Raw genomic sequence first — 9,558 nt, forward strand, 5'->3', positions numbered from 1 at the left:
ATGAAGCACTGATGCAAGGAACAAACAAGGAAGCACAAACAACACAATTGGAAACCACATTGGATTGGAAGCCATGCATTCAAGAAGAACCTCATCCAAAGGTAATACAAAGGGAACCAGAACCACCAGATTCATGCAGAGGAAACAACAAGGATCCCTTAAGGAAAGGAGCTATAGAGAACAAGCAAGCATCAAGAGATACAAAGAAGAAAGTCCCAAGGAGATGGAGAAATAAGAAAATTCCTACAGAAAATTTCTCGCCAGGTGATGAAGTAATCTCTACATACTTTCCATCTATACCACCTCACCTCCCCACTATTCCATCTCAGCTGCCTCTTGTGTACACTATCAACAAAATCTTATCTTTGGAGCATATGAAGCTTATCAACAAAGCCAATGGACATAGGTTCACTGCAAGAGGAGAGGATTTCAAGCATCACCAACCACCCTGATAAGGGTCAACCGTCAAGCTAATGATGTTAAAGAAGCGCTTCATGGGAGGCAACCCATGTTCTATACCTCTTTTCTTAAATCTCTAATAATAAGTAATAAAGCAATTTTCATGGAATTTCAAATCAATTTTGACAACTAATATAAAGCTCCTCTACATGCAACGTATAGTACATGATAAGTTTGGTGTTCAAAACATATCAAGTGAGGTTTGAACACACCCTATGAGGAAGATTCATTTTCCAAACTTGTTGCACCATGTGATCACAAACAAGTTTGGTGTACTAACGTTCATGCATGGGAAGCTTATTAGTTGATTGATTTGCATTCATAGAAAGCATTTAGTCATGAAAAAAACAAAAGAAAGAGAAATATTTTGTTAGGTCACACTTTTTCCCACCAAAAGTTTTAAATAACCCATAGCATTTTCTTTTCGTATATAGGGAATCAAAAAGGACATTGATGGTACTTGATAGGACAATTGAGGAAGGGAGATTCGGCCACTACACCAAATGAATTTCACACTTGTCTTCATGGGAAATGTCCTTGGAAGTGTTGCCATGCAACATTGGGAGTGGACAATCTTGAGGACCGAACCAAGACCCCCAAAAAGGAGGTGATCCTTGTGCTCATTCAATCCTAAAACCCCAACCGTCCACTATCAAACAACATCATCAATCCACACCCTTCAATCAATTGCCATCTTCTTATATAAACCCCTTCATACAACTTTTCCATACACACTTATGCTCACCGTTCCCATTCCCTCCTTTCGGTCATACACACATCACCCTTCACCAAGGCTTCACATACACCCTCATAGCCATCTTGAGAATAACCAACATATCAACAATCTTGCATGGCATCATCAAGCTCCAAGAGGCAAAAAGGGAAGGCACCCATAGAGCATCCTCCTTTTGATGAAGGGTGATTTATAACCTTTTATCATGCACTCCAGTATGGGTGGATGACTGAGAAAGAAATCATTTATGAACTAGGATTTCAAGTCACAAAAGCCGAGTGTCCAAAAATCACAAGGAAAGTGGAACAGCACCGATGGGAGCTCCTCACCGATCCAATCACAAGAGTGAATGCAACTCTAGTAAGAGAGTTCTATGCAAATGCAGTTAGGCAAGACAAGGCAAATGACTCGTAAACAAAGAGAACAAGCAGATCTTTTTGATGAATATAGAGCATTTTCGGAAGGTGTCTACATGAGTGAGACTGGGTATCATGTGAATATCCAAGCCAGGCTTGGGTACCTAGTCGGACAACTGCCTGTTTTGCATCCTGGGATAACAAAATATGAAGATGTAAAAGATGAGTTAGCAAGAGTGGAGCGCGAAAGGATAGAACAAAGTCATGAATCAGTAAGGAAGGCACTGGAGGATTGGAAGACAGCCAGAATGAATCGAATGAGAGGAAGCACAAATGGACAAAGTAAACTTCAAGAGGGCAAGGGAGCAGAAGAATATGAGCATACTAACAAGTGAAAGGTGGTGAAGTTCTTTCTTAGTTTATCTTTTTCAAAAGTTTTAAATAAGGAAAATCATATATGAAATAGAACATGCTTCCATGGTAGTTTAGGACTTTCAATTATGCATTTAAGTTTTATTGCTTAGACTAAGTGTGCTAGCCTAATGTCTTAAGTGTTCACTTTCACCTTTCTTACTTGTATGCTTGTCTCTTTAAGTTAATCAAAAAAGAAAATGTTATGAAAAGAACAAGAGTGGAGTTATTTTATGAAGTGCATTCTGAATGTTTGTGGTAGGTTGATTAGTAAGCTAAGTTGGTTCACCAAAGAAGGAAAGAAAGAAACTATCTATCCTAAGTCCTTTGTTTGAGACACACCTTTTGAGACTAGCTAAACAATAAGATCCCAAAAAGAAAAGAGAAAGAGTAATAAAAGTGAAAAGGAAAGAAACACAATAAGAAACAATGCTAGGCATCAAGGGTTTCAAAATTGAGGCATGTGTCTGTGGTGTTTATGTACAAAGGATATACTTGGATGAATAAGCTCTTAGGGGTGCATTATCACTTGGTAACTTGGATTAACTAATCCGGGATTATCAGCTGAAAGTCCACTATCAAGAGTAACCTTAGTTACAAAACACTTAATAACCCAAAGAGGTGCTGGACACCAAGGTCTCAAGAAAGGAAAAATAACAAACCATATGCCTGTGGTGTGTATATATGAGGGAAAAAGACTTGAGGGAGTAAGTCCTTAGGGGTGTCTTAACACCTAGCACCTTAAAACCAACTGGTTTGGGAGTGTTGGCTGAAAGCTTATCATAAAGAGTCGCCCTCTTACAAAACACTTAGCAAAAAGAAAAATGACTTTGAAAAAGAAGGAAGGATCAATAAGAAAGAAGCCTCAAGGGATGCAATCAAGAAGGTGGCTAAGGGTTTGATAAAGGCTTGAAACCTAGAGGGAAAGAACCTAAGTTGCTATGCATGAAACCCCATAAACCAAGAATGCTACTTCTATTTTATCTTCTTGTTATTCCATTTCATTCTTCTTATGCGTCAGTACTTGCTTAGGGACAAGCAAGCTTTAAGTTTGGTGTTGTGATGCCAGGGCATCTAGGCCAGTTTCACTGACCTTTTCATTACTGTTTTAGGGTAGTTTCATGCATTTTTTTAGTGAATAAGGCAAGTTTTGGATGAAGTTACACTTACACCTTGATTCCAGCAACTTTTGTAAACTTTGCATAATTTCATGAGTATTTTGCTAGAATTGCATGATAAATTGATGATGCATAATCTCATGACTTTGGCTAGAGCTTTGTTGCACTTTAATTGCTTGTTTTTAGGGCAAAGGAAGCAAGGAAGAACCACGTTAGTATTCACGTTAACCTAGTTAACATGAACACTAACGTGGAATGGTAAAGCTTGCGATGTTAATGAGAAAAGTGATCACCAATAATGCCTGCGAAGCCACCCAAAGCTCACGTTACTTGTCACGTTAACTAAGTTAATGTGGTAGTTAACGTAGAAGAAGAAGGAACTCCAACGTTAATGGTAAAAGTGAACACCATTAACATTGGAGAACTTGGTAATGATCCACGTTAAGAGTCACGTTAACTTAGTTAACGTGAACTCTAACGTGGAAGAAGAAACAAAAGCCAACGTTAGTGACACTCACTTTTGTCACTAACGTTAGACCATCTAGCATTGCCTACGTTAACTTTCACGTTAAGACTATTAACGTGAAAGTTAACGTGGAATTGAGATCAAAGAGCCAACGTTAGTGACACTCACTTTTGTCACTAACGTTGGGAGATGGCTTTACTACTACGTTAAGAACCACGTTAACTTAGTTAACGTGAGTTCTAACGTAGAGAATGTGGCATTTGGAGCGTTAGTGACAAAGGTAAGTGTCACTAACGCTCTCGAAGGTGGATCACACCTACATTAAGAGTCACGTTAGCTATACTAACGTGGATTCTAATGTAGGAACATAGGGGCACTAAGCAACGTTAATAGAAAAAGTGATTCCCATTAACGTTTGCGAAGGGGTATAAGCCAACATTATTGGGAAAAGTGAGTCCCAATAACGTTAGCCAAGTTTTGAGAAAGCAACGTTAGTGGTCACATTAAGACCACTAATGTTGGATTTAACGTGAATATATGAGGTTGGAACGTTAGTGGAAAAAGTGAATGCCACTAACGTTCTCGAACCTACACTGGAAATCAACGTTAAATCTCACTAAATATCCAAAGCCTAATTCATCTTTCTCTGTAAGTTGGGCCCACTAAAGATGAGAACTGCTTCAACTCAAGATCCAAAGCCCACATCCAAGACTTGAAGAACTCACTAGAAGATCAAGAGGAGTAGTATATATAGGAGTAGTTTTGAACTATAGAGAAGCTTGGCACTTTTAGGAACTACTCTCTATAGATTTACTTTTCTGTACTTTTAGAATGCATTCTTCTTTTCTGCCATTTTTCATTTCTAGAGCTATGAACAACTAAACCCCTTTCATTGGGTTAGGGAGCTCTGTTGTAATTTGATGGATCAATTATAGTTTTCATTCTTCTTCTTCTTTCTTTTCTCTTGATCTTACTAGAAGGCTTTCGATCTTAATTCAATTGGTTAGTTGTCTTGGAAAAGAAACTCTCTATAATTGGATCTCCTTTGAGCCTTGGAAAAGGGATGAGGAGATCATGCTAGAAATGCTTTCTCATGTTGGACTAAATTGGGGTCTGGGCGGATATAGTGACATGTAATCCGCCCAATACTTTGATTTGGAAATACATGTGGTATAATCAGTGATCACACTTCATCTCTTCCCATGAGCAATTAAATCAAGGAATTGAGCAATTGTTCAAGCTTAGAGAGATTGGATTGCCAAGGAATTGGGATCCAATCACTTAAGATTGCCAAGGAGATCAATGAATGCATTGATTGAGGAAGAGATGAGAATGAACTTGATCCGGAGAATGCAACATCTCCTGAACCCAATGATTTTCCCATTTCTGATCTTACCCATTCACTTTTCTTTCTGCCATTTAATTTCATGCTCTTTACCCCAAATTCCCATTTAAGATTATGCACTTTAATTTCTGTTATTTAATTTCCAGTCATTTAAATTTCTGCATCTCAATCTAAATTCTGTTTAGCTCAACTAGCACATTCTTCTAACTAAAGTTGCTTGACCAATCAATCCTTGTGGGATTCGACCTCACTCTATTGTGAGTTTTACTTGACGACAATTCGGTATACTCGCCAAAGAGAAATTTGTTGAGAGACAAGTTTTCATGCATCACTAGACAGCACCCTCTCGGCGACCCTTTCTCGTCACGCTTCTCTTTTTTCGCTTCTCGGCGCAGAATCAAATCGAATGAAACCGTAATTTTAATAAACGATTAGATTAAATGATTTTTTTTAAATAACCAAATCAAACAGCACCATAAACAGCTCTACCTGATATTTTAGTTTAGAATTTTTGGTTGCTTATGTTTAGTATCTCAGACCAAATAGTAGTACGGCAAGATATTTACATCATATAAAATTCTTCAAAAAAAAAAAAAAAAGACTTGTGAAATGGTTTTATGTTCAAATTCTATTACATAATTGTAAATTGATTATTATAAAGAATTAAATAATCAATAGGTATTCGAGTATTAATCAGTCTGTAATATAATATGTCAACCATAATTGCACTCTATTTTATTATGTTTTCAATTATAGTAATTTCGTATCTCTATTTTCAATTATATTAGTTATATATTAAAAATAAATTAAACATATATATATTGACTAATTTTTAGTACATAAATAATATTATTTATTTATTTTATTTTTTAATTAATCAATCTCAAAATTTTATAAAATATGATTCACACACACACATATATATATATATATATATATATATATATATATATATATATATTGACTAATTTTTAGTACATAAATTTATTTATTTTTAGTTAATCAACTTCAAAATTCTATAAAATAAGATTCTCACATATTCGCTAATCAAATTGAATTTGATTTTCATTCTCATTATCTCTAATTATGACAATTTTCTCTCTCTTTCCATTTCTTTTTTCTCTCATTTGGCCATTTCTCTTATTCATTTTCTTTCCGGATTCATTATGCCACATTGACTTCTTTTTGTTTGTGTCTATATATTATATTCTCCTCACTACATGAAAAAATACTTTTACCGATAAATTTTTAGCAACTATAATATTATTGTCATCATTTCTTTCATTTATTCTAATTTTTTTTTGTGAGAATTGTATATTTTCCATTTATTCTATTAATTATGGTGGTAATTACAACAATGGCCGCTAAATAATTACAGTTTGACTTTTATTTTTAAGTAAAATTTTCTATTGGCTATATTCTGTGAAAATAAAATGGAGACTGCCTCACCTCCTCAAATTGCCCGATCCCTGATTCTTCACACACTATCACCACTCATACCTCAGCCATTTGTACCGGCAGTCTCGTTCGTGCACACATTCTTTAAATCTTGATCTTGGTCTGTGATCTCAACAACCTCTCTCAAACACACTAACCGCCAAACTTTCACCTTCGCAACACCACAACACCACACCTCCGCGCGTACACTGTTGCCGGTAGGTATTATCCCTTTATTTTTTTTAATTTTTGTTTTTATTTTATATTTTTGCTAATTTTAAAATTCATCAGGATTTTGTTGTTGTCGCCGTTGCCAACCGTTGTTGCTGCTCCTCTGTTTTTTTCTGGAGGCCAAACTTGCTGCTCGTTGCTCGTCTTGCTCTCCATGGCCACTATTTGAAGTAGTTAAAGATTTCCATTTCTCTCTCCCTGCATCTTTTTCTTTTTATTTTTACTGATACTTATAACTAATTATAATTTATTTTTTATTGTAATTACAATTAACTGCATTTTGTTTGTAATATAATTTGTATATTGTTGGTTCTTGTAATTTTATTTGCAGTTGTTAAATTTTTTTTTGTTTTAACTAATTGTTTGGCCTGAGTTATCTATTCTGTCCTTGTGATGAACGCATTATAGGTTAGATTACAGTTTTGGTTATAGTGGCTTCAAGTTCGAAAAAATAAAATTTTCCTTATTTGCATATTGGTTATTTTTATTTAGATACTATCATCAGTAGATTAAATGGTGAACCTTACTCATTATTTGTTCACTCTCTCAACCTTTTAAGAAATGTCTAAAGTAGACATTTGTTTGGGTGTGTAAATAATAATTTTTTATGTAGATAATATATATTTTCTTTCAATGTTTTTTTAGGTACAACATACCACAATTGGCAAAAAGATACAAGGTGTATGCCTTAGACTTGATTGGATTTGGCTGGAGTGACGAAAAACTTATTGAATATGATGCCATGGTATGGAGGGATAAAGTGGTAGACTTCGTGAAGGAAATAGTTAAAGAACCATCAGTTTTAATTGAAAATAGATAATTGACTATAATACTTGTACCAATTTTTTTTAGTAGATTGTATCTAATTTTAAATAGACACACAAGATAAATTAAGCGCTGGTAGCTGCATAATCTTAAAAGATAACTAATGTGAAAGAGGGATTAATAGCTTATTAATATAATTAAGAGGGAAAAATTAAAACTATCCCTGGCATCCCACTTTATGAAGAAAATTTTTTCCATGTTCATAATAAGGTTCTTTCTTTTGGTATAGAAGTAAAAATAATGATATACTCTAATATTGTATTTTTTTGTGTTTTTTAAAATTGTAAAAGGTACACAAATTAGAGGGTCTGATTTTTGTACCTCAAATTTTTTAATTTTTTTTTAACACAAATCGGACAGTCCGATTTCTATACTTCTCACAAATTGGACGGTCCGATTTGTGTACATCTATAAATCAGACGGTCTAATTTCTGTAACTCTAATAAATCGGATGGTCCGATTTCTACTTCTCTAATTAAACGGTTTCACATTTGAAAATAACACCTCAATAATCCACATTAAAAAAAAATACCATTACTACTCCAATATCAAAAACAAAAAGTTCTCATAATAACCCAAGCCAGCTAAGACACCTGTACTGTAGTTTAGGATTTTAGGTTGCTTATGTTTAGTATCTCATACCAAATAGTAGTACAACAAGATATTTACATGATATAAAATTCTTCAAAAAAAAAAATATGAAATGGTTTAATATTCAAATGCTATTTACATAATTGTAAATTGATTATTTATTATTAAAAAATTAAATAATCAATAAGTATTTAATTATTAATTAGTCTATAATATAATATGTTAATTGCATTCTATTTTATTATATTTTTAATTATAGTAATTGGTGGACGAAATTGTGATTCCTTTGTTATTGTATTTTGTAAAATTCATTGCTTTTTCAATTATGTGTGGACACAACTTCATTCAGCTTAACCAGCAAGTGTACTGGGTCATCCAAGTAATACCTTACGTGAGTAAGGGTCGATCCCACAGAGATTGTTGGTATGAAGCAAGTTATGGTCACATTGTAAATCTCAGTTAGGCAGATTAAATTGGTTTTGGGTTTCGAAAATTAATAAATAAATAGAGAATAAAAAGGGATAGAAATACTTATGTAAATCAATAGTGGGAATTTCAGATAGGTGTATGGAGATGCTGTGTTCCTCTTGAAACTCTACTTCACTACTCACTCTTCCTTCAATCCTTCTTACTCCTTTCCATGGCAAGCTGTATGTAGGGCATCACTATCATCAATGGCTACTTTTAATCCTCTCGGGAAAATGGTCCTATGCGCTGTCACTGCACGGCTAATCGTCTGGAGGCATCACCCTTGGTTGATAGCTACATCTCATCCTCTCAGTGAAAATGGTCCAAATGCTCTGTCACAGCACGGCTAATCATCTGTCGGTTCTCAATCAGGTTGGAATAGAATCCATTGATTCTTTTGCGTTTGTCACTAACGCCCAGCCTTCAGGAGTTTGCAGCTCGTCACAGTCATTCAATACCGGAATCCTACTCGGAATACCACAGACAAGGTTAGACTTTCCGGATTCCCAGGATCCTACTCGGAATACCACAGACAAAGTTAGACTTTCCGGATCCCCATGAATGCCGCCATCTATCTAGCTTATACCACGAAGATTCTGTTGGGGAATCTAAGAGATATGCGCCCGGCCTAAGGTAGAACGGAAGTGGTTGTCAATCACGCGCGTTCATAGGTGATAATGATGATGAGTGTCACGGATTATCACATTCATCAAAGTGTTGTGCAACGTATATCTTGAAATAAGAATAAGAGGGAATTGAATGAAAAGTAATAGTAATTGTATTGAAACTTGAGGTACAGCAGAGCTCCACACCCTTAATCTATGGTGTGCAGAAACTCCACCGTTGAAAATACATAAGTAAAAGGTTCAGGCATGGCCAAATGGCCAGCCCTCCTGAGTGATCAAGAGACCGAATAATCAAAGGCTAAACAGTCAAGAGATTAAACTGTCAAAAGATGTCCAATATAATAGTTAAATGTTCTATTTATAATAAACTAGCTCCTAGGGTTTACATGAGTAAGTAATTGATGCATAAATCCATTTCCGGGGTCCACTTGGTGTATGCTTGGGCTGAGCTTGATCAATCCACGAGCTGAGGCTTCTCTTGGAGTTGAACTC

General features: G+C 35.2%; 1 long non-coding RNA gene across 1 annotated transcript; it reads left to right on the plus strand.

The window, feature by feature from the left end:
• Positions 1-6,344: 6,344 nt before the first annotated feature.
• On the plus strand, positions 6,345-7,491 carry LOC130947389 (uncharacterized). The gene is made up of 3 exons (XR_009072636.1): positions 6,345-6,543; positions 6,617-6,726; positions 7,202-7,491. It is a non-coding gene; the product is annotated as an uncharacterized LOC130947389 (long non-coding RNA).
• The last annotated feature ends 2,067 nt before the right edge of the window (positions 7,492-9,558 follow it).

The sequence above is a fragment of the Arachis stenosperma genome, chromosome 9 (assembly GCF_014773155.1).
Source record: "Arachis stenosperma cultivar V10309 chromosome 9, arast.V10309.gnm1.PFL2, whole genome shotgun sequence".
Classification (NCBI taxonomy): Eukaryota; Viridiplantae; Streptophyta; class Magnoliopsida; order Fabales; family Fabaceae; genus Arachis; species Arachis stenosperma.